Source organism: Bufo bufo, chromosome 6 (assembly GCF_905171765.1).
Source record: "Bufo bufo chromosome 6, aBufBuf1.1, whole genome shotgun sequence".
NCBI lineage: Eukaryota > Metazoa > Chordata > Amphibia > Anura > Bufonidae > Bufo > Bufo bufo.
This window is the reverse complement of record NC_053394.1, coordinates 98,292,198-98,318,541: the sequence shown is the minus strand read 5'-3', so window position 1 is coordinate 98,318,541 and position 26,344 is coordinate 98,292,198. Positions and strand designations below refer to the sequence as shown.

Below are 26,344 nucleotides of genomic sequence, written 5' to 3'. Positions count from 1 at the left end.
AATTTTTGTCGTAAGTTTTATATGGGTAATTTTTTCCCTGAACTCTATTCTTTAAATTTGCAAATTGACACAAAAATAAATTGTTAATATTGGCTTTCCATTTCTGTTTAAATATGTATAGTCTGACACAAACAGGGTGGCTATCAATTGTTGTTAACCTTTTTAATATTATTTTTTTACTTTTCTGTACTTGATTTTTTTATGCATTTTTGACACTTAATGTGTTATTTACATCAGTTTCAGATAAGCATGTTCATTTCAAGAAACACACTCTGTGAGTGAGTGGTATTGAACGCTGCTCCTGTGAAGTAAGCTTGCAACATTATAATGATTTATGAACTGTTATCAGATAGCACCTTGATAACAGTTCAGTAGATCAGTGCTCAACCTGCTCCTGCTAGATTGCAAGAGCAGGAGCTTAAAACCTGTTCCGTAAAGCTTAGCAGCCAAAAAGCTTTTTAATACAGAAAAAATGTTGGCTGGAGTATGTTGGACCATTTATGGAGTATGAACTTGTTTAGTATATACAGTACTTTAGGAGGTCTTATGCCCTATACAGCTAATGTACCTGCCTTCCAAAGTTCTTATATTTATAGAATGGATACTAGTAATACAATTCTGTAATACAATTAATACCGCTAATAAAACCATGCCAGTAATACAATCCATTCAAACAAAAGACCATTGGGTCATTCACCCTATTTACACAAAACACTTCTACATGTATATTGTGCCAATAATCACCACATAGAAATTAACATGTAGTCACTACTCATGTAGCTACTGGAATAAATGTGAAGCTTTAGTAACTTTTAACATGTGAGTGCAATATTTATGAGGTTATCAATTAACCAAGAAAATACTGTAGCAACCAAAATAAATATTTTATTAGTTAGTTTTATTGCTAGTGGTGAACATGACATAAAGAAAAGTTATATGGACCATGGAGGAGGATAAGGACTGGCAACATATTAACCACAACAATTTCCATTCATTTCACACAGTGTACCATTTAATTGATCTTGATTAGAGTTGAGCGGACACCTGGATGTTTGGGTTCGACGGGTTTGGCCGAACTTCACAAAAAAGTTCAAGTTCGGGACCCGACCTTGACCCCGAACCCAAACCCTATTGAAGTCAATGGGGACCTGAACTTTTGAGCACTAAAATGGCTGTAAGAAAGTCATGGAAAGGGCTAAAGGGCTGCAAATGGCAGCAAAATGTGGTTAAGAGCATGGCAAGTGCTCTGCAAACAAATGTGGATAGGGAAATGACTTAAAATAACATAAAATACGTAAAATTAGGGTACACCCCAAAACATTGGGAAATATAACCATGTGATAACCCCCTCCAGCCGTGCTAAACAAACGTTCAGACAATACACTGGCTGCAGGGCAGGCCAGCACCTCCAAGGCATAAAGGGCAAGCTCAGGCCATGTGCCCAATTTGGAGACCCAGAAGTTGAAGGGGGCAGACCCATCATTCAGTACGTGTAGGCGTGTGCACACATACTGCTCCACCATATCGCACGTCCCCGTGATGTCCACATTCCAATTGGATATCTGCTCTATCAACTTTCAATGTTCTTTTCTGCACCTACCATGTTGATCACGGTTAGCAGCGAATCAGGGTTCCATGCCGGAGAGGGAGCATGAGAAAGGGAGACCACATCCAAGGGAGGTCAATGGCTGCAATGTGATCAAGCTGAAATATGGGACAAGTTATTAAAGCGGAAGGATCAAATGAAAGAGCCAATTAAAGACGAATTTTACAAATTAAATTCCCTGTCACCTATGCAGAGCAGGGGTTTTTCATTGCCAGAAATGGGTTAATGTCACCCATCAATGGAACAGATGATTTTTTAAAAATTTCGGTCCCTGTCACCTATGCAGAGCAGGGGTTTATTCACGGCAAAAATTGTAAAATGTCACCCAAGAATGTAACAGAAAAATTAGTGAAATTTATTAACCTGTCTTCTAGGTAGAGCAGGGGTATATCACAGCCAAAAATTGGTGAATGTCACCCAACTATGTAACAGAAAAATTTGTGAAATGTATTAACCTGTCCACTAGGTAGAGCAGGGATATATCACAGCCAAAAATTGGTGAATGTCACCCAACTATGTAACAGAAAAATTTGTGAAATTTATTAACCTGTCCACTAGGTAGAGCAGTGGTATATCACCGCCAAAAATTGGTGAATTGGGTCACTGTCACTAGTGGGGTACCTCAGGGGTCAGTATTGGGCCCTATTCTCTTCATTATATTTATTAATGATCTTGTAGAAGGCTTGCATAGTAAAATATAAATTTTCACAGATGACACTAAACTGTGTAAAGTAATTAACACTGAAGAGGACAGTATACTACTACAGAGGGATCTGGATAGATTGGAGTCTTGGGCAGATAAGTGGCAGATGAGGTTTAACACTGACAATTATAAAGTTATGCACATGGGAAGGAATAATGCAAGTCACCAGTACATACTAAATGGTAAAACACTCGGTAACACTGACATGGAAAAGGGTCTAGGAATTTTAATAAACAGCAAACTAAGCTGCAAAAACCAGTGTCAGGCAGCTGCTGCCAAGGCCAATAAGATAATGGGTTGCATCAAAAGGGGCATAGATGCCCATGATAAGAACATAGTCCTACCACTTTACAAATCGCTAGTCAGACCACACATGGAGTACTGTGTACAGTTCTGGTCTCTTGTGAACAAGGCAGACATAGCAGAGCTGGAAAGGGTCCAGAGGAGGGCAACTAAAGTAATAACTGGAATGGAGCAACTACAGTACCCTGAAAGATTATCAAAATTAGGGTTATTCACTTTAGAAAAAAGACGACTGAGGGGAGAGCTAATTACTATGTATAAATATATCAGGGGTCAGTACAGAGATCTATCCCATCATCTATTTATCCCCAGGACTGTGACTGTGACGAGGGGACATCCTCTGCGTCTGGAGGAAAGAAGGTTTGCATACAAACATAGAAGAGGATTCTTTACGGTAAGAGCAGTGAGACTATGGAGCTCTCTGCCTGAGGAGGTGGTGATGGTGAGTACAATAAAGGAATTCAAGAGGGGCCTGGATGTATTTCTGGAGTGTAATAATATTACAGGCTATAGCTACTAGAGATAGGTCGTTGATCCAGGGAGTTATTCTGATTGCCTGATTGGAGTCGGGAAGGAATTTTTTATTCCCCTAAAGTGGGGAAAATTGGCTTCTACCTCACAGTTTTTTTTTGCCTTCCTCTGGATCAACTTGCAGGATGACAGGCCGAACTGGATGGACAAATGTCTTTTTTTGGCCTTATGTACTATGTTACTATGTAACAGAAAAATTTGTGAAATTATTTAACCTGTCAACTATGTAGAGCAGAAGTATATCACAGCCAAACATTGGTGAATGTCACCCGACAATGCAACAGAAAAATTTGTGAAATTTATTAACCTCTCTAATAGATAGAGCAGGGGTATATCACCGCCAAAAATTGGTGAATTTCACCTGAAAATTTAACTAAAAATTTAAATAAAATACGTACAAATTAAAAAAAATAATCTTGATATATGAGGTGGAGGTCCATATGGAGTAGGAGGTTGAGGAGGCAGTGGACGTAGCGGTGTATGTGGAAGTGGCGGTGGAGGAGGACGAGGTAGCCAACACTGGTTTTTGGTTTTAATTATTATTATTATATTTTTTTATTTATTAGGGTACATCCCAAAAGAGTGGGAAATATCAAAAATACAACAATGAGCAATTGCGCTGTAGTATAACAATGGCTGGGTAAGGCCGGTATAAATGTCTATTCTGCACAAGGTACGGACAAGTCCTATGGGATCCATGCCTGGTTCATTTTAATGAACGTGAGCTTGTCCACATTGGCTGTGGACAGGCGGCTACGCTTGTCTGTGATAACGCCCCCTGCCGTGCTAAACACATGTTCAGATAATACACTGGCTGCAAGGCAGGCCAGCACCTCCAAGGCGTAAAGGGCAAGCTCAGGCCATGTGACCAATTCTGAGACACAGAAGTTGAAGGAGGCAGACCCGTCATTCAGTACGTGTAGGAGTGTGCACACATACTGCTCCACCATGTTGCTGAAATGCTGCCTCCTGCTAAGACTTTCCATATCAGTTGGTGGTGCTGGTTGTTTTGGCATGCTGACAAAGCTTTTCAACATTTCGGCCATGCTAACCCTGCCTTCTGAGGTGCTGGTGGTGCGCCAGCTGCATTGGCGACCTCTTCCTCCTCCTCTGCCTTCGCCTTGTGCTTCCACTGTGCCCCCGCTGTCAGGTGGGATTGCCACCCGCAGTGCATCTACCAGTGTGCGCTTCTACTCGTGCATCTTACGATCACGCTCCAGTGATGGAATTAAGCACTGTAAGTTGTACTTGTAACGGGGATCCAGCAGCATGGCCACCCAGTAATCAAGTTAGAATGTGAGCAACTCGGCGGTCGTTGCGGAGACACTGCAGCATGTAATCGCTCATGTGTGCCAGGCTGCCCAGAGGCAACGAAAAGCTGTCCTGTGTGGTATGTGCATCGTCTGTGTCCTCTGTATCCCCCCAGCCACGCACCAGTGATGGCCATGAGCAGGTTTGGGTGCCACCCTGCTGTGAACACGGTTACTCCTCCTCATCCTCCACCTCCTCATCCTCCAGAACTGTGCCCTGGCTGGACAATTGTGTACCTGGCGTTTATGGGTGCAGGAACACACCCTCAGAGCCACTTGCGAATGACTGGCTGGAAACCCTATGAAATGATCCCTCTTCCTCCTCCTCCTGTGCCACATGCTCTTCCATCATCGCCAGAAGCGTTTTTTCAAGGAGGCATAGAAGTGGGATAGTAACACTGAGAACGGCGTTATCGGCACTGGTCATGTTGGTGGAGTACTCAAAACAGCGCAACAAGGAACACAGGTCTCGCATGGAGGCCCAGTCATTGGTGGTGAAGTGGTGCTGTTCCACAGAGCGACTCTGTCACGGATGGTGTACAGGAAACAAGACAATAATATAAACAATGACTCCACAACTAAGGAACAAAAGGGAGACCCCTGCAAGAGACCTGCCGCTCTCCCTTATTGCTCAGCCTATGCGACCACCCCAAAGGTGGATGGGCGCATATCCACGAACCTTGACTATCTTACACCTGAAGACCCTACAATAGTGAGGGGACACGACCACCGGCTCCCTACACAAGACATGGAGGGAGTCAGGGTCACCTGGATCCAGAAAACAGAAAATCATAAATACATAAACAGAACTTATCTTGCAGACGACTGGGGACTGTGGACTGTGGACTGGGAACAAGGAACAGCATGCACACACACTCCAGGAAGTTGTATAAGCCGCACACTACTGCATTCTGGGGAGGAACTTAAAGGGCAGCAATCAGTCCAACAGCATGACAGCTGAGATAGACTAACGAGATGAGAAACTAAACCAAAACAAAGAAATTCAAGGAGGAGGATCTGAAAGGCTCCTGTCAGAGCTTCTCAACTGTCTGGCTGTGACAGTACCCCTCCCTCTACGAGTGGACTCCGGACACTCAGAGCCCACCTTCTCAGGATGGGACCTATGGAAAGCCCTGATGAGACGAGATGCCTTAATGTCCGTCACTGGGACCCACATCCTCTCCTCAGGACCATAACCCTCCCAATGAACGAGGTACTGGAGGGAACCGCGGACAAGACGAGAATCCACAATCCTAGAGACCTGAAATTCAAGATTTCCATCAACCACAATCGGAGGAGGAGGCAAAGGCGAGGGCACAATAGGTTGAACATAAGGTTTCAATAAGGACTTATGAAAAACATTATGGATCTTCCAAGTCTGAGGAAGATCAAGACGGTAGGCAACAGGATTGATGACAGACAGGATCTTGTAAGGCCCAATAAACCTAGGACCCAACTTCCAGGAGGGAACCTTCAATCTGATATTCTTGGTAGACAACCACACCAGATCACCAACATTCAGGTCCGGACCAGGCACACGTCTCTTATCTGCCACACGCTTATATCTCTCACTCGTGCTCTTTAGATTATCCTGAATCTTTTGCCAAATAGATGACAAAGACGAGGAGAATCTGTCCTCATCAGGTAAACCAGAAGACCCCTCTCCCGAGAAAGTCCCAAACTGCGGATGAAACCCATATGCACCAAAAAATGGTGACTTATCAGAGGACTCCTGACGACGGTTATTTAAAGCAAACTCAGCAAGGGACAAAAAAGAACACCAATCCTCCTGATTCTCCGCTACAAAACAGCGCAGATATGTCTCCAGATTCTGATTGACGCGCTCTGTCTGGCCATTCGACTGCGGGTGGAAAGCAGAAGAGAATGACAACCGAACCCCCAAGCGAGAACAGAAAGCCTTCCAGAATCTGGAAACAAACTGCGTGCCCCTATCAGAGACTATGTCTGAAGGAATACCATGCAATTTGACAATGTGGTCAATAAATGCCTGCGCCAGCGTCTTAGCATTGGGCAAACCAGGAAAAGGGATGAAATGCACCATTTTGCTAAAACGGTCCACCACCACCAGAATCACAGTCTTCCCCGAGGAACGAGGCAAGTCCGTTATGAAGTCCATGGACAGATGTGTCCAAGGACAGGAAGGAATGGGTAAGGGAAGGAGAGGACCTGATGGCCGTGAATGAGGGACTTTGGCACGAGCGCAAGTCTCGCAAGCTGCCACAAAACCCTCAACCGACTTACGAAGCGCAGGCCACCAGAATCTCTGAGCGATGAGATCCAGTGTGGCTCTTGCCCCCGGGTGCCCAGCAAGGACCGTATCGTGGTGTTCCTTAAAAATCTTGTGTCTCAAAGCGAGAGGCACAAACAACCTCCCAGGAGGACAAAGATCAGGAGCTTCTGACTGGGCTGCCTGCACCTCTGCCTCCAATTCAGGAAAAAGAGCAGAGACCACCACACCTTCAGCCAAAATGGGACCCGGGTCTTCAAAATTCCCACCTCCCGGAAAACAACGTGACAGGGCATCTGCCTTCACATTCTTAACCCCAGGGCGGAACGTGACAACAAAATTAAACCTTGAAAAGAACAAAGACCATCTGGCCTGTCTCGGGTTCAGACGCTTGGCTGACTCCAAGTAGGCCAGATTTTTATGGTCAGTAAACACAGTAATAGGGTGTCTGGCTCCCTCTAGCCAATGGCGCCATTCTTCAAAAGCCAACTTGATGGCCAACAATTCCCTATCTCCCACATCATAATTTCTCTCTGCGGAGGAGAGTTTCTTTGAGAAAAAGGCACACGGTTGCCATTTGGCAGGAGAGGAACCCTGAGACAAGACCGCACCCACCCCTACCTCAGAAGCATCAACCTCAACTATGAAGGGTAACGAAATATCAGGTTGTACCAGGATGGGAGCGGAAGCAAAACTCTCCTTGATATTAGAAAAGGCCTTACGCGCCTCTACCGACCAGGAAGAAAAATCTACCCCCTTTCTGGTCATATCAGTGAGTGGTTTAACAACAGAGGAATAATTCAAAATAAATTTCCTGTAATAATTGGCAAAGCCCAAAAAACGCATCCGCGCCTTCTGATTCTCAGTCAGCTCCCACTCAAGCACAGCGCGGACCTTCTCGGGGTCCATGCGAAAACCAGAAGCGGAGAGAAGAAACCCCAGAAAATGAATTTCTGGAACCGCAAACACACATTTTTCCAGTTTCGCGTATAATTTATTCTCCCGCAGGATGAGCAAGACCTGACGTAAATGTTCCTTATGAGTCTTGAAATCAGGAGAAAAAATCAAAATGTCATCCAAATACACTAATACAAATTTTCCCATTAAATGATAAAAAATGCTGTTCACGAAATGCTGAAAAACGGCTGGGGCATTCATCAAACCAAAAGGCATAACCAAATTCTCAAAATGGCCCTCAGGGGTATTGAAAGCCGTCTTCCATTCGTCTCCTTCTCTGACCCTGACCAGGTTGTATGCCCCTCTTAGGTCTAATTTGGAAAAGACTTTAGCCCCAACAACCTGGTTAAACAGGTCCGGGATCAGAGGAAGCGGATAAGGATCACGAATAGTGATACTGTTCAGCTCCCTGAAATCCAGACAAGGTCTTAAAAAACCATCTTTTTTCTTAACAAAGAAAAAACCAGCGGCAACAGGTGACTTCGAGGGTCGTATGTGTCCTTTTCTCAGACTCTCAGAGATATAAGCACGCATAGCGACCCTCTCAGGTTGGGAAAGATTGTATAAACGAGATTTAGGCAGCTTGGCGCCTGGGATGAGATTAATAGGGCAATCGTACTCCCTGTGCGGGGGCAAATCCTGAACTCCACTCTCAGAGAAGACATCCGAAAATTCAGAGAGGAAAGGTGGTACAGTCTTAGTAGAAACCTCAGAAACAGATGTCATGAGGCAATTCTCTCTGCAAAAGTCACTCCAACCATTTATTTGCCTCGCTTGCCAATCAATGGTGGGGTTAGGTTTAGTGAGCCAGGGTAGCCCCAACACTAGAGGAGTAGGCAAACCGCTAAGGACGAAACATGACACATCCTCAACATGAGCATCACTCACAATTAAACGGATATTGTGAACTATGCCCTTTAATGATTTCTGAGAAAGTGGAGCGGAATCAATAGCAAAAACAGGAATATCCTTTCCCAAAGTGCATACCTGGAAACCATGAGTTATTGCAAATTGATTATCAATGAGGTTGACAGCTGCTCCACTATCCACAAAAATCTCACAAAAAATGCTTTTGCTCTCTAGCGCCACCCTAGCAGGCAGGACAAAACGGGAACTACAAGCAAACGGAAAACCTTCAATTTCCGCCTCAACCCTGCCAATAGTAACAGACGGAACATTTTTAAAAGATTTTTTCCTTTTAGTTTCTTTATTACTCCCAGAAAACTGCCTGAATCTCCTAGAGGGACAAACATTTGCCAAATGATTTATACCTCCACAACAAAAACAAACCCTCCCATGCGGGCTGAATCTTCTATTGTCAGAGGCAATCAACCCCAGCTGCATGGGCTCCTGCTCAGAAGGGGCTGACAGCGACTGAGACCCCTGCGCACAGAAAGAGACCGCTGCACTGTCCCGGGACTGAGTATGACAGGAAGGAGAGATCTCTCCTCTCTCTCTAAGACGCCTGTCAATACGAACGGCCTGAGACATAGCAGAATCCAAGGAGGTAGGTCTCTCATGAAAGGCAAATGCATCTTTCAATCTCTCTGAAAGACCATGGCAAAATTGACTTCGGAGTGCAGCATCATTCCAACCAGTATCAGCTGCCCATCTCCGAAATTCTGAGCAGTATATCTCTGCGGATTGTTTACCCTGGCATAACAGACGTAGTCTAGACTCAGCCAGAGCAATACGATCCAGATCATCATATATCTGACCCAGGGCTAAAAAGAATTCATCCACTGAACGGAGGGGCCGTGCCCCCTCCGGCAGCGAAAAGGCCCAGGATTGAGCGTTACCCCTGAGCAGTGATATAATGATCCCCACCCTCCGTTTTTCATCACCAGAGGAATTGGGAAGAAGGCGAAAATGGAGTTTGCAAGCCTCTCTAAAACGCACAAAATACTCACTACCCCCGGAGAATGTATCCGGGAGCGAGATCTTAGGCTCAGAACAAACTCCATGAACGCAAGCTGAACCGGTCACTTGAAACTGAGAAAAAGTCTTACGGAGATCAGCTACCTCCAATGAAAGACCCTGGAAACGCTCAGCCAAAAGTGAAACCGGATCCATGCTTGAGACAGTTTTGGCGGCTTATAATGTCACGGATGGTGTACAGGAAACAAGACAATAATATAAACAATGACTCACTGGATCCACAACTAAGGAACAAAAGGGAGACCCCTGCAAGAGACCTGCCGCTCTCCCTTATTGCTCAGCCTATGCGACCACCCCAAAGGTGGATGGGCGCATATCCACGAACCTCGACTATCTTACACCTGAAGACCCTACAATAGTGAGGGGACACGACCACCGGCTCCCTACACAAGACATGGAGGGAGTCAGGGTCACCTGGATCCAGAAAACAGAAAATCATAAATACATAAACAGAACTTATCTTGCAGACGACTGGGGACTGTGGACTGTGGACTGTGGAGTGTGGACTGGGAACAAGGAACAGCATGCACACACACTCCAGGAAGTTGTATAAGCCGCACACTACTGCATTCTGGGGAGGAACTTAAAGGGCAGCAATCAGTCCAACAGCATGACAGCTGAGATAGACTAACGAGATGAGAAACTAAACCAAAACAAAGAAATTCAAGGAGGAGGATCTGAAAGGCTCCTGTCAGAGCTTCTCAACTGTCTGGCTGTGACAGACTCACCCGTGCGTGCTGCAGCTGAAACTCCACTATCGCCTGCTGCTGCTCGCACAGTCTGGCCAGTATGTTCAAGGTGGAGTTCCACCTTGTGGGCACGTCGCATATGAGGCGGTGAGCGGGAAGGCCGAAGTTACGCTGCAGCGCTGACAGGCGAGCAGCAGCAGGGTGAGAACGCTGAAAGCGCTCACAGACGGCCCGCACTTTCTGCAGCAGCTCTGACATATTGGGGTCATTTTTAAGGAACCTCTGCACCACCAAAGTCAGCACATGCGCCAGGCAAGGATGTGCGTCAAACCGGCTAGTCCCAGAGCTACTATGAGATTTCGCCCATTATCGCACACCACTAGGCCGGGCTTGATGTTCACTGAAGGTGTTACGCTGACCGGATGAGGAGGCGGTAGAGGATGAGGAAGCGGAGTAGGAGGAGGAAGCAACAGGAGGCAAAGAGAAGTGCGCCAAACTGTTATCCACCTCAGTTCCAGCCGCCACTGCATTTACCCAGTGTGCTGTTAGGGAGATATAACGTCCCTGACCGTGCTTACTGGTCCATGTATGCGTAGTTAGGTGGACCTTGCCACAGATGGCGTTGCGCAGTGCACACCTGATTTTGTCCCCCAATTGGTTGTGCAGGGAAGGGATGGCTCGCCTGGAAAAGTAGTGGCGGCTGGGCAAGACGTACTGTGGGACAGCCATAAGACTTTTAAAACTCTCTGTCTCCACCAGACGGAATGACCAGTAATTTTGAAATGCTGGCATTCAGGGCCCGGGATCGCGGGTGGTAGGGGGGTACTTCCTCTTCCGCTCCAGTGTTTGGGAGATGGAGAGCTGAATGCTTCGGTGGGACATTGTGGAGATGCTTGGTGACCCAGTTGGTGGTGTTGCTGGCATATTCTCTGTTTGCGAGGTGGCAGGTGCCACTGTCACTCCAGAGGTGGATGAAGAGGCCGAGACTGCAGCAGAAGAGGAAGCAGGAGGTGCCAGAGACCTTTCTTTGTTTTTGAGGTGTCTACTCCACTGCAGCTCGTGCTTTGCACTTAGATGCCTGGTCATGCAGGTTGTGCTCAGGTTGAGAACATTTATGCCTCGCTTCAGGCTCTGATTGCACAGCGTGCAAACCACTTGTGTCTTGTTGTCAGCACATTGTCTGAAGAGCTGCCACGCCAGGGAACTCCTTGGAGCTGGCTTTAGTGTGCTCGGTCCCTTGCTGCGGTGTTCAGTAGCAGGGGTACTGTCTAGGGGACGGCCGCTCCGCTTTTGCACCCTGCTCCCTCTTCTGCTGTGCTGGTGGCTCTGTGCGACCACCGCCTCTTCCACTGAACTACACTGGTCACTCGCATGACCTTGATTCCATGTGGGGTCGAGGACCTCATCGTCCTTCACATCTTCCAACCGGTCTTCACCCCTGCCCTCCTTGTCGGTTTGCACACTTTCGAAAGCCACAGCAGTTGGCACCTGTGTTTCGTCATCAACCAAGACGTGCTTCGGTGGTCCTCCCATATACTCATCTTGAAACATAAGTGGTTGGGCATCGGTGCACTCAATCTCTTCCACTTCTGGGGCAGGGCTATGTGAATGGCCCTGGGAAACCCTGCTAAAAGAGTCATCAAAAAGCAGAAGAGACTGCTGCATGACTTGGGGCTCATACTGCTTGGGTGATTTGCAAGGGGTTGAGGTGAAAGACTGATGGACATCAGCTGCAGGTGCTAACTCTGATCTTTCAGCAGGAGACTGGGTGGGAGACAATGTGAAGGAACTGGAGGCACTGTCAGCAACCCGATCTACTATCGCTTGTACTTGTTCTGGCCTCACCATTCGTAGAGCCACATTAGCCCTGACCAAATAACGCTGAAGGTTCTGTCGCCTACTCGCACCTGAGGAAGGTGTTTCACTTGTGCATGTAGCTGGCACAGTTGGACCATGTCCTCTCCCTGCAACAGGAGCTCCACAAGCAGCACCACGACCGGGGCCACGTCCCTTATTCAACGCTCTCCTCATTCTCCGCAAATGTAGTATTTAGCCAAAAATGGGTGTTTTTTTAATAACAGAATATAACAGCAGTATCTAACACGTGTATTTCACACTGACAGATGCAGCAAACGCTGCAAATTTTGTATTTTGCCAAAAATGGGTGTTTTTTAAATAACAGAATATGACAGTTGCATCTAACGCTTGTATTTCACACTGACAGATGTAGCAAGGGCTGTAACATTTTGTATTTTGCCCAAAAAGTTTTTTTTTTGAAACCCAGAAAATTATTGCAGTATTTCAAGCTTCAATTTCACACTGACAAATGCTGCATAGGCCCCAGATGGAGGGTATTGCCAAAAATGGGTGCTTTTTCAAACCCAGAAAATTATTGCAGTATTTCAAGCTTGTATTTAACAATGACAGATGCAGCAAATGACTCAAATTGACTATTTTGCCCAAAATGGGTGTTTTTTTATAGCAGAATATGAGAGTAGTATCTAATGCTTGTATTTCACAATGACAGATGCAGCAAGGGCTGTAAAATTTTGTATTTTGCCCAAAAAGGGTGTTTTTTAAAACCCAGAAATTTATTGCAGTATTTTAAGCTTAAATTTAACGCTGACAAATGCTGCATAGGCCCCAGGTGGAGAGTATTGCCAAAAATTGGTGCTTTTTTAAACCCAGAAAATTATTGCAGTATTTCAAGCTTGTATTTAACCCTTTCATGACCAAAGGTGTCCAGGTCAAAATTTACAAATCTGACATGCCTCACTTTATGTGGTAATAACTTTGGAACGCTTTTACTTATCCAAGCCATTCTGAGATTGTTTTCTCGTGACACATTGTACTTCATGACAGTCATAAATTTGAGTCAATATATTTCACCTTTATTTATGAAAAAATCCCAAATTTACCAAAAAGTTAGAAAAATTCTCAATTTTCTAAATTTCTATTTCTCTGCTTCTAAAACAGAAAGTGATACCTCATAAAATATTTATTACTTAACATTCCCCATATGTATACTTTATGTTGGCATCATTTTGGAAATGTCATTTTATTTTTTTAGGACGTTAGAGGGCTTAGAAGTTTAGAAGCAATTCTTAAAATTTTTAAGAAAATTTCCAAAACCCACTTTTTCAGGTCTGAAGTCACTTTGTGGGGCTTACATAGGGGATACCCCCCATAAATTACCCCATTGTAGAAACTACACCCCTCAAGTTACTCAAAACTGATTTTACAAACTTTGTTAACCCTTTAGGTGTTCCACAAGAATTAAAGGAAAATGGAGATGAAATTTCACTTTTTTGGCAGATTTTCCATTTTATTAAATTTCTTTCTTTAACTCATTGAGGGTTAACAGCCAAACAAAACTCAATATTTATTTCCCTGATTCTGCGGTTTACAGAAACACCCCACATGTGGTCGTAAACTGATGTACGGGCACATGGCAGGGCGCAGAGGGAAAAGAACTCCACATGGTTTTTGGAAGGCAGATTTTGCTGGACTGGTTTTAGATGCCATGTCCCATTTAAATCCCCCCTGATGCACCCCTACAGTAGAAACTCCCAAAAAGTGACCCTATTTTGGAAACTAGGGGATAAGGTGACAGTTTTATTGGTACTATTTTGGGGTACATATGATTTTTAATTGCTCTATATTAAGTTTTTTGCGAGGCAAGGTAACAAAAAAATTGCTGTTTTGGCACCGTTTTGTCATCTTTAATTTTTTACAAGATTCATTCGACAGGGTAGATAATGTGCTATTTTTAAAGAGCAGGTTGTTACAGATGCAGTGATATAAAATATGTCTACTTTTTTTGACTTGTTTGTTTCAGTTTTATATAATAAGGCATTTTTGAAAAAGAAATTATGTTTTTGTGTGTCTATTTTCTAAACGCCATATGTTTTTTATTTTTCTACCGATCGTCTTGTGCAGTGGCTCGTTTTTTGCAGAAAGAGTTGAGGTTCTTATTGGTACCATTTTTGGGTATATAGGATTTTTTGATCATTCATTATTACACTTTATGGGGCAAGGTGACCAAAAAATTGGCTGTTTTGGAACAGTTTATTTTTTTTTATTACAGCTTTCAACGGAGGGGTTAGGTCATGTGACAGTTTTATAGAGCAGATCGTTACGGACGTGGCAATACCTAATATGTATACTTCTTCTTATTTGTTTAAGTTTTACACAATAATAGCCTTTCTGAAACCAAATAAAATATGTTTTAGTGTCTCCATAGTCTGAGAGCCATAGCTTTTAAATTTTTTGGGCGATTGTCTTAAATAGGGGCTCATTTTTTGCAGGATGAGGTAACGGTTTGATTGGTACTATTTTGGGGTGTATACGCCTTTTTGATCGCTTGGTGTTGCACTTTTTGTGATGTAAGGTGACAAAAATTGCTTTTTTTTTTACACAGTTTTTATTTTTTATTTTTTATGATGTTTATTGGACGGGGTTGATCATGTGATATATTTATAGAGATGGTCGTTACGGACGCGGTGATACCTAATATGTGTGGTTTTTGTTTGGTTTTTTTATTTTTTTTATAAGAAAAGGCAATCATTTTTTTTTACTTACATTTTTATTTATTTATTTTTACTTTTATTATTTTCACATTTTTTTATCAGTTCCCTCTTGGATCTTGAAGATCCAGTGGGGCTGATGGTTGTACTATACTTTGCAATGCTCTTGCATTGCAAAGTATAATACTACCATATTTCCTGTAGGTGGCAACACCTTTACAAAGTGTCCAGTTGCCATGGCAACCATCGGGCACTGCAATCGCAGCGCAGCAGCTCCGATGGTTGAGAGAGGGAGCCCCCTCCCTCTATTAACCCCATGGATGCCGCTGCCGTGGCATCTATGGGGTTACAGCAGAGTTTCAGCATAGAGCTGACACTCGCTGCTGATGGCGGCGGCTCAGGAATTGAGCCGCCGCCATCACACACAGCAGGGGGACCGCATCGGGGGCAGCGCTGGAAAAGGAAGGGGGGGTATACGGCCAGCATTTAGAAAGAACATATCGGGGCAGGATGAATATATTGGGCAGGGAGGGGGCGGACCGCATCAGGGGCATGCTACATGGATGGGGGGGCGGGGACCGATGGCAGAGGCAGGGCTCACGGTGGTAGTGGGGGTTGGAGGCGCACAGGAAGGGGGCACAGATCGGGGGGCTTCAAGACACATTACCTGATTTCAGGCTCTGATCTGCAGAGCGCAGATCAGAGCCTGAAACCGGTATTTTAACACTGCTGCGATCCGATTGGTTAGTCTGCACAGACTAACCAATCGGATCGATTGCCGGCAAGGGACCACTCTGATTGGTCCCTTGCCGGCATTACTAGACTGTATGCTGTCCGTGACAGCACCAGGGCAGGGGCAGAAGCCTTAATCCAAGCGCTTTGCAGCGCTTAGATTAAAGAACTGCCATGACGCAGGCGTGTGGCATCAGGTGGATGACAGCATCAGAATAGTGGCAGCAGCATGTGGGCAGAATTAACATTTAATTTGTCACAATGTTGCATAGTGACAGCACACTACAGTCAGATAATTACTGCCAAAATGATCTATTCTGTTGTATCAGGCACTGGTGTCTGGAAATCCTGGTTGATCCAGGCCTGATTCATCATTATAAGGGTTAGTCTCTCAACACTTTGTGTTGAAAGGCAAGTTCTCTTTGGGGTAACTATGCCACCCACCGCACTAAACATTTGCTCTAATGCCACACCACTGGACGGACAGAAAAGCTTGCCCAGGGCCAGTTGCAGCCACAATTCAGGTTTGGCCGCCTAGTAGTCTAGTCGGATCTTGGATCTGAGGTTACTGGGTGCAGTCCAAGTATGCCATCATCTGCTGGTTCAGGTTCTGCTCTATGTCCTGCGGCTGGGTTCTTTCATTAGGTGGATTAAGAAAGTGCTCATTAGAAATTTAAGTTGTTGCTGATGAAGCTGGGTGCTGCTCTTACCCCTCCAACCTCCTCCAGCAGTCATGGCAGTGGAGCGTGAACTCAGAGGGTCCCCCAGGTTAGAATTTCCTGCTGATGGGCGATGGTGCATGTAGGCAGTGAACAACCGACTACAAAGGATATCTCGATAGTAGTTGTGTTTTTCATCTCCACTGCATACTACCACAGCCTGTCAGGGTCATCTGCATTGTCTTTGTTATTGCACTTTAGCTCCTCCTGCTCCTCTCCTGTCACTTTGGCAGATAAGCAACCTAGTTCCATATAGAATCTTGGGCATATATGTCCTCCTCCTCCTCCTGTGCCAGTTCATCCTCCACAGGTATCAGGTGGCCGTGAAATGTAGGTGCCTGTCTCCTTGTCAGTCATATTTATCAGCATCCCCTCCAGGATGTGAATTAGTGGGATAACATCATTCATCCCATAGTCCTGGCGACTGACAAATAAAGTGGCCTCCTCACAGAGCCTGAACAAATGGCAGGTGTCACGCATGAGCTGCCATTGTTTAACGTCAAAGCTACACCAGGAAGTAGTCCTCTCGTTCGGCATCATCAAGAAATCGTCACAGGTTTCCTGTGCTCATACAGTCACTCCACATGTGGAGCATGGAGTTCCAACGCGTTGAAACGATGCACGTGAGGCGATGTAGGGGAACACCAGTCTGCCTTTGCAGCTCTAGGAGGGTGTGTTTTGCATGGTAAGAGTGGCTTAAGTGCATGCAAAGTGTCCTTGACATTTTCAAGACATCTTGCATTTGGGTGGAAGACTTCAGGAACCGGGTAAAAACCAGATTGAAAATCTGCGCCATGCAGGATGCATAGTTCAGCCCTCTGTGACACATCAGACAGAATGTTCTTCCCGTTATCGGTGACCATGGTTCCTATCTCCAGTTGTCAAGGAGACAGCCAGGATTCAATTTTAATCTGGTTGATGACAAGGAGCAGTTCCTCCTCTGTGTGACTCCGTTCACCCAGGGTGACCAGGTGCAGAACCACATGACAATGCCGTGATTTGCGTACGGTAGGTTGTATGCTGGAGGACCACTCTGAACTGTGCCTACAGTGATGGTTGAGGACAAGGTGGAGGTTGTGAAGGCAGAGGAGGACATTGGCGCTGAAATCTCACATTTACCTGGCCAAGTTGCTGGTGTGCCTGGGCTGGAACCGCATTTATCTAGTGGTCTGTAAAGGACATATATTGTCCTTAACCATAGTTACAGCTCCATACATCAGCTGTACCAGACTCTGACAGGCTCAAGAAGTGGCCCACCTTCTGCTCAACATATACTATATGTGCAGGACTGGTACAGCTTTTATAGGGAACTAATGATGGCTTGGGACTCTCAACCTTCGGTGGGCACAAGTCATCAGTTCTCTGAAATGTGTAGAGTCAACCACATGGAAAGGGAGGGATGTAGTCCCAGCTACTTGGCCAGGAGCACATTTAGCCTCTGCACTGTTTGATGAGTGCACACATACTGTTGTCTCTTTGCCATCGCCTCGGTGAATGATTGGTGGAGAAGCATGTGACGAGGAGTTGCATCAGGAGCTATAGATGGAGAGAAGGATTGACAGATTCCTTCTACTAAGGTTCAGGAACCCTGACTGCTGGAGAAGGCATGTGGGCTGCTAGGAGATGCAGCAGTTGCTGCATCAGGTTGTAGCACTATTAGCGCAATGGTTTTCCCAGGCCACTTTATGGTGACGCTCCATGTGTTGATGCAGGGCCATGGTGCCAACATTAGCACCCTGACCGTGCTTCTATTTTTCTATTTGAGTTGCGGAACCGCAAATTGCACTAACATTATGGTCGTGTGAATGCACTCTTATGAAGAGGAAGTAGCATTCGAATGGAGCACCACCTTCTCTTTAAATAGCTGTTCCCCAGGAGTGCCCAGTGTCGAACCCCTGCTGATCAGATATGGATGGCCTATCCCGAGCATAGATGATCAATATACACTGCCTGTCCAAAAAAAGGTCGCCACCTGGATTTAACTAAGCAAATAGTTATGAGCCTCCTATTTGATAATTACTGCATGGGCGATTATCTTTCAGCTGGCAACAAGTTATTTAACCCCAACTGGTGCAATGAGTTGCTTCTCATTTCTTAAACAACCATGTCGAAAGACACCTCTCGTGGTCGTGGAAAAGATGTTAGTCTGTTTGAGAAGGGTCAAATCATTGGCATGCATGAAGCAGAGAAAACATCTAAGGAGATTGCAGAAACAACTAAAATTGGGTTAAGAATAGAGATGTTGCGAACATAAAATTTTCCGTTCGCGAATGGCGAACACGAATTTACGCAAATGTTCACGAACGGGCGAACTGGGCAAACCGCCATAGACTTCAATAGGCAGGCGAATTTTAAAACCCACATGGACTCTTTCTGGCCACAATAGTGATGGAAAAGTTGTTTCAAGGGGACTAACACCTGGACTGTGGCATGCCGGAGGGGGATCCATGGCAAAACTCCCATGGAAAATTACGTAGTTGATGCAGAGTCGGGTTTTAATCCATAAAGGGCATAAATCACCTAACAATCCTAAATTGTTTGGAATAACGTGCTTTAAAGCATCCAGTGTGTGTATACGATCAGGTATGATGTTGTATCGATCAGGTAGTGTAAGGGTTACGCCCGCTTCACAGTGACAGACCAAACTCTGACAGACCAAACTCAGTTGTCAACAGTTGTCAATAGTTGACACACTCATGACATAAATTTTATTCCTCTATGCGTCAATCTTGGTGTAGTGATGACTGTGCTCGTGCGCACGTTCGGGAGATTGCAGGCGATGGCGGTTTTTCAAAGCCTATGGTCGTGCTGAGGTAGTTCAGTGACAGTTAAGTGACCCAGAAAACAATTATTCTGCAGTGTGGGCCCATTGTTGGCCTAGTAGGCTTTAATGATCACCTTAGACGATCACAAAGAATGTTTTTTCTATGAAAAATTATCCAGCCGATCGCTTTTGGTCTGTTCACAATGAAGCAACGACCTTATCATCTGGGGTGTGCCAACATTGCCAACACACTCATAGAGGTGATCGCTTCATTGTGATATGCAAGCCCCTTCACCACAACAAGGTAATGATCACGAAGGGGAATTGACACATGTATGTGCCTTTTTTTTGTTTTGTTTTTGCAGCCACAGTGCAGCACCAGAGGCCTGAAAAAATTGGTATTGTTGCAGCCGCTGCTGTAGCAGCAGCCAGAAAAATTGATGTTTTCCAGGCAGAAAGTGTACTAAAACATTGCGTCTTGAACCCTAGTTGGTGGTGGAGAAGTCACGCAAGTCATCCGGCATGCAGAGATTAAATACAGCAGCGTGGGGACCATTTTTAGCCCAAGGCATCTCATCAGGCCTTTTTTAGTCAAATGCATCCCCCACTGTCAGTCCCTTCGGGATCCATGCCTCATTCATCTTAATAAAGGTGAGGTAATCTAGACTTTTTTGACCTAGGCGACTTCTCTTCTCAGTGACAATACCTCCTGCTGCGCTGAAGGTTCTATCTGACAGGACACTTGAAGCGGGGCAGGCCAGAAGTGCTATTGCAAATTGGGATAGCTCAGGCCACAGGTCAAGCCTGCACACCCAGTAGTCAAGGGGTTCATCGCTCCTCAGAGTGTCGATATCTGCAGTTAAGGCGAGGTAGTCTGCTACCTGTCGGTCGAGTCGTTCTCTGAGGGTGGACCCCGAAGGGCTGTGGCGATGCGTAGGACTTAAAAAGCTCTGCATGTCCTCCATCAACAACACGTCTGTAAAGCGTCCTGTCCTTGCCGGCGTGGTCGTGGTAGGAGGATTACTTTCATCTCTTCCCCTGTTAGATTCCCGTTGTGCTGTGACATCACCCTTATACGCTGTGTAAAGCATACTTTTTAACTTGTTTTGGAACTGCTGCATCCTTTCTGACTTCCGGTAATTCGGTAACATTTCAGCCACTTTCTGCTTATACCGGGGGTCTAGTAGCGTGGCCACCCAGTACAGGTCGTTCTCCTTCAGCCTTTTTATACGAGGGTCCCTCAACAGGCACGACAGCATGAAAGACCCCATTTGCACAAGGTTGGATGCCGAGCTACTCATGTCCCGTTCCTCGTCCTCACTGATCTCATTGAAGGTCATTAAATGACTTTTTTATCTGCAAGGTACTGTGCCACCCTATATGAGTGGTAGCCAGTGGGCACAGTACAGTCAGTGGGCCTGACACTCACTGGCAGGCAACTGCAATTATATTACAGAGGAAAAATTTAATGAATTTTTTAACAGCAAGGTGCTGTTCCACCCTATATGAGTGGTGGGCAATGGGCACAGTAAGTCTGTGGGCCTGACACTCACTGGCAGGCAACTGCAATTATATTACAGAGGAAAAATTTTATGAATGTTTTAACAGCAAGATGCTGTGCCACCCTATTTGAGTGGTGGGCAGTGGGCACAGTACAGTCTGTGGGCCTGACACTCACTGGCAGGCAACTGCAATAATAATACAGAGGAAAAATTTAATTAATTTTTTAACAGCAAGATACTGTGCCACCCTATATGAGTGGTGGGCAGTGGGCACAGTACAGTCTGTGGGCCTGACACTCACTGGCAGGCAACTGCAAATATATTACAGAGAAATAATTAAATGACTTTTTTTTATCTGCAAGGTACTGTGCCACCCTATATGAGTGGTGGGCAGTGGGCACAGTACAGTCTGTGGGCCTGACACTCACTGGCAGGCAACTGCGATTATATTACAGAGGAAGAAATTAAATGACTTTTTTATCTGCAAGGTACTGTGCCACCCGATATGAGTGGTGGGCACTGGCAGTGGGCACAGTACAGTCAGTGGTCCTGACACTCACTGGCAGGCAACTGCAATAAATATATAGAAAAAATAAATAAAAGCAGACTGATGTACCAGCCCTAAAAAGGGCTTTTTGGGGGTGCTGTCAGGACGCTGTCCTTACAGCAGATGAGTCTTTGAGGACTGGAGTGGACACAGAACACTGGCCTAGCTAACGCTTTCCCTATTAATTCAGCAGCAGCACTCTCCCTGCTCTAACTAACACTGCAGCTTCAGAATGAATCTAAGAGGCCTGCCGTCCTTGCTTTTTTAGGAGGTGGGAGGGTCTGGGAGGGAGGGTATGCTGATTGGCTGGAATGTGTCTGCTGACTATAAGGTACAGGGTCAAAGTTTGCTCAATGATGACGTATAGGGGGCGGACCGAACATCGCATATGTTCGCCCGCCGTGGCGAACGCGAACAAGCGATGTTCACCGGGAACTGTTCGCCGGCGAATAGTTCGGGACATCTCTAGTTAAGAACTGTCCAACGCATCATTAAAAACTGGAAGGATAGTGGGGACCCATTGTATTCGAGGAAGAAATATGGTGGGAAAAAAATCCTGAATGATTGTGATCGGCAATCACTTAAACGTTTGGTGAAATCAAATCGAAGAAAAACAACAGTAGAACGCAGGGCTATGTTTAATAGTGAAAGTAAGAGAATTTCCACATGCACAATGCGAAGGAAACTCAAGGGGTTGAGACTGAACAGCTGTGTAGCCGTAAAAAAAAAACACTAATCAGTGAGGCAAACCAGAAAAAAAGGCTTCAATTTGCTAGGGAGCATAAAGATTGGACTGATGAGTCAAGATTTATCCTGTTCCAGAGTGAATGGCGCATCAGGGTAAGAAGAGAGGCAGATGAAGTGATGCACCCATCATGCCTAGTGCCTGTGAGGCAGCGCTATGATCTGGGGTTGCTGCAGTTGGTCAGGTCTAGGTTCAGCAACAGTATGTGCTCCAAGAATGAGGTCAGCTGACTACCTGAACATACTGAGTGACCAAGTTATTCCATCAATGGATTTTTTCTTCCCTGATGGCATGGGCATATTCCAAGATGACAATGCCAGGATTCATCGGGCTCAAATTGTGAAAGAGTGGTTCAGGGAGCATGAGACACATAGATTGGCCACCACAGAGTCCAGACCTTAACCCCATTGAGAATTTTTGGGATGTGCTGGAGAAGGCTTTGCGCAGCAGTCAGCCTCTACCATCATCAATGCAAGATCTTGGTGAAAAATGTATGCAACACTGGATGGAAATAAATCTTGTGACATTGCAGAAGCTTATCGAAACAATGCCACAGCGAATGCATGCCATAATCAAAGCTAAAGGCGGTCCAACGAAATATTAGAGTGTGTGACCTATTTTTTTGGTGGCGACTTTTTTGGGGGGACAGGCAGTGTACATTGCGGCACAACCCTTTTAAATCTAAAATGTTGCAAAACATTGCATTATATAATGAATGATTATTGATTAAGCATTCATTTAAAAAAAAAAATTGAAAAGTCCTTTAGGGTGCTTTCAAATGGTCATGTGTGGTCAGGTAAAAAAATGGTCCGTGTGATGGACACTATTCCCAGACCAACAAATAGTGCTCTATGATGCTGTGGGTTCCAGCCCGACCACGTATGAAATGTGGCTGCCACACTGAAAGTTTTTCCTAGACCACATAGCTATATGAAAGCAGACTATTTATTTAAATCTGACTATTAGGCCTATTGCACATGACCATATGGCTTTTATCAGTGTTTTGCGGTCCGTTTTTCACAGATCCGTTCCGTTTATTGTTTCCGTTGTTTTTCCGTTTCTGTTCCGTTTTTCCATATGGCATATACAGTATACAGTAATTTAATAGAAAAAAATTGGTCTGGGCATAAACAGAACGGATACGGAAGACATACGGATGCATTTCCGTATCTGTTCCGTTTTTTTTTTTGCAGGCCCATTGAATTGAATGGAGCCACGGAACGTGATTTGCGGGCAATAATAGGACATGTTCTATCTTTCAACGGAACGGAAAAACGGAAATACGGAAACGGAATGCATATGAAGTACATTCCTTTTTTTTTTGACCCATTAAAATAAATGGTTCCGTATACGGACCGTATACGGAACGCAAAAAACGGCCGGTAAACTAAAAAAAAAACACCTGTTGTGTGCATGAGGCCTTACTATTATGAAAAACAAGTTTTTGGCATTCAGGAATGTATGATGTAACAATTAATCAAGCTGCCGTGTACTGAAATAAGAGGCCAATTCAAGGACCTTCATTTAAAGGTAAAACATATTGAAACATTGTAAAATCAAAGTATTGCAATGTATTAAAACACTTCTACAAGTAGCTACTGTCTTTAGAATGAAGGTCTGATCCTTTAACGGTGACAACCATATTAGCATAAAGTCTCACACTCAGCCTAGAATTTCTTGATATACCTGGTTATTTCTTATAGCTATACACTTTGGAGCACATTTATTAAGACCGGTGTTTTAGACCCCTGTCTCACTAAAGCCCTAAGCTGGCTGTGGTTCCGCCGAACCACAGCCACCGCCGGCCTCTTCATAACTTCGGCGGATCCTCTGCCAGTTCTAATTGCAAGACAGCTTTCGAGCTGTCTTACATTTAGACCTTTTTTACACCTCAAACAGGCTTAGAAAAATTTAGACCTAGTGTGAGCGGGGAGAAGTTACAGATTGTGGCACAACTAGCTGTTGTACTGCAATCTGCACCTGAAATACGCCTAATTATCAAATTGATAAATGACTCCTTTATGCCTGCACCTTTTTTAGAGGCATAAAAAATTTTTTTAAGGAAAGAAAACATTTTGGGCTGTTAAACTATTTATTCATTTAGTTTGATCTGAATGGTTGAGCTGAGGAAACAACTAAATCTAAATGAAACAAAAACATGTAAAAAAATTTCACCTCCAAAACTATGGATTTGTTATGCAAATAAAAAAAGTGAGCGGGTAAACAGTGAAAAGAGTGCAGCGCTTATACAAACACTGAGTTTTCTTACTTTTTTAACAGCTGATTGGTGGGGTATGCCAGGAGTCAGACCCCCGGCAGTAGGATATTGATGACCTAACTAACCCCTTTAAGGAGGCCATAGACCTTCAATAGCTGCTAACCGATGGCTATATCTCCCAACTCCCCCAAACACATGCACTATGGACTATATGTAACTCCTCAATTTATGTGCAATATAGGAATGAGTAAGGAATGATGACCTCTGTCCAAATTGTGGAATGAATGGAGCAGATATGATTCTTCTCCTCTGGAGATACCTAACACCTCATACATGTTGAAGAACATCAAACAAGAATGCAATTGCTCATTATGGCTAAGACGCATGGACAGACAGGCCATAGACCCTTTAGGGAATTTCCCGCTGGGCGAATGCCCATAGGGCCACCTGAGCCCTCCCGGCCAGCTGCAGGCTGGGGACATGCTACTGGTGAAACAGTAGGGGTCATTTTTAGAGGAAGTCCACGCAGAGTGCTGAAGGTAGGGCAGTCTTGGTGTTGTAGCCTGCATGTCACCTTCTAAGCCTACTGCTTCATATCTATATTATAAACAATTGGAGGAAGACAGAACATAGCAGCTATTGATGTCCACCACAGAGAGACATCTTCAGGTGGGGGGGGGGGGGGGGGTGGTATTTTGTGCTTTACTGTGATATTTGGTTCTGTGGGATGGTATTCTGTTCTGCACTATGGTATTACTCACCCTGGCAAATTGCATTGGCCCCAACTACTTGTGTTGCCCCACCGCCTGTCAATTTATATCTATCTACAATATTGGGGGCCACTTTTAGTTTTTTTTCCAAGGCCACTTTCTGTTCCTAGTCTGCCTTGGCTAGGAAGGTCATTGCAAATAATTGGTTTTCAAAAGTGCCACCAAATTCAGAGAATTGGATTCAAATAGTAAATTTATGTTTCAAGTTGGACAGTCGATGTCCTATGTGTTGAAAGATAATAGTTGACACCAAAGAAAATGACAGCCATCTGTTAATGTTCTCTTCCTCTGGTTCCAAGATTATTAGATAATCTAGGATATATGAATTACTTTTTTGTGAGCAAGCTTTTTTAGGCAGCCAATTAATAGCATACAGTAATAATTCATACAATTGAAGGTTAAAATGTAAAATGAGATTACATGTATCTGTAATACAGTGGATAAACATAATTTAGGGCTCTTTCACACTTGCGTTCTTGTCTTCCGGCATAGAGTTCCGTCGTCGGGGCTCTATGCCGGAAGAATCCTGATCAGGATTATCCTAATGCATTCTGAATGGAGAGAAATCCGTTCAGGATGCATCAGGATGCATCAGGATGTCTTCAGTTCCGGAACGGAAAGTTTTTTGGCCGGAGAAAATACCGCAGCATGCTGCGCTTTTTGCTCCGGCCAAAAATCCGGAACACTTGCCGCAAGGCCGGATCCGGAATTAATGCCCATTGAAAGGCATTGATCCGGATCCGGCCTTAAGCTAAACGTCGTTTCGGCGTATTGCCGGATCCGACGTTTAGCTTTTTCAGAGTGGTTACCATGGCTGCCGGGACGCTAAAGTCCTGGCAGCCATGGTAAAGTGTAGCAGGGAGCGGGGGAGCAGTATACTTACCGTCCGTGCGGCTCCCCTGGCGCTCCAGAGTGACGTCAGGGCGCCCCAAGCGCATGGATCATGTGATCACATGGATCACGTCATCCATGCGCATGGGGCGCTCTGACGTCATTCTGGAGCGCCCCGGGAGCCGCACGGACTGTAAGTATACCGCTCCCCCGCTCCCCGCTCCTACTATGGCAACCAGGACTTTAATAGTCCTGGGTGCCATAGTAACACTGAACGCATTTGGAAGACGGTTCCATCTTCAAATGCTTTCAGTACACTTGCGTTTTTCCGGATCCGGAGTGTAATTCCGGCAAGTGGAGTACACGCCGGATCCGGACAACGCAAGTGTGAAAGAGGCCTAAGCAATCCAAAACAAACCAACAAACCAAAGTAGCAATACACAATGAAAGCTTTAATACTGATAAGCTAAAATCTGAGATTCTTAGGATAAGCCATCAATATCAGATCAGTGGGGGTCTAACTGTTGACACTTGCATTGATATGCTGGTGGAAGGGACCATGGCACTAGGGTGAATATTGCCACCTTTTCATTGTTTTCCAAGCACACTGCCATTTTGTACATTTTGTGCTTGGTACTGCTGTTTACTGCACCTCTACCCCATTCAGTTGAATTTGACTGCTACAGAATGTATGGACTTGTGCAT

General features: G+C 45.0%; 1 long non-coding RNA gene across 1 annotated transcript in view; it reads left to right on the top strand.

Moving 5' to 3' along the window:
- Window positions 1–235: 235 nt before the first annotated feature.
- Window positions 236–26,344, top strand: part of LOC121005359 — a 62,585-nt gene continuing 36,476 nt past the window's right edge. Inside the window, exon 1 of the long non-coding RNA XR_005779926.1 lies at window positions 236–308. This is a non-coding gene — a long non-coding RNA (uncharacterized LOC121005359). The remainder of the gene's footprint in view (window positions 309–26,344) is intronic.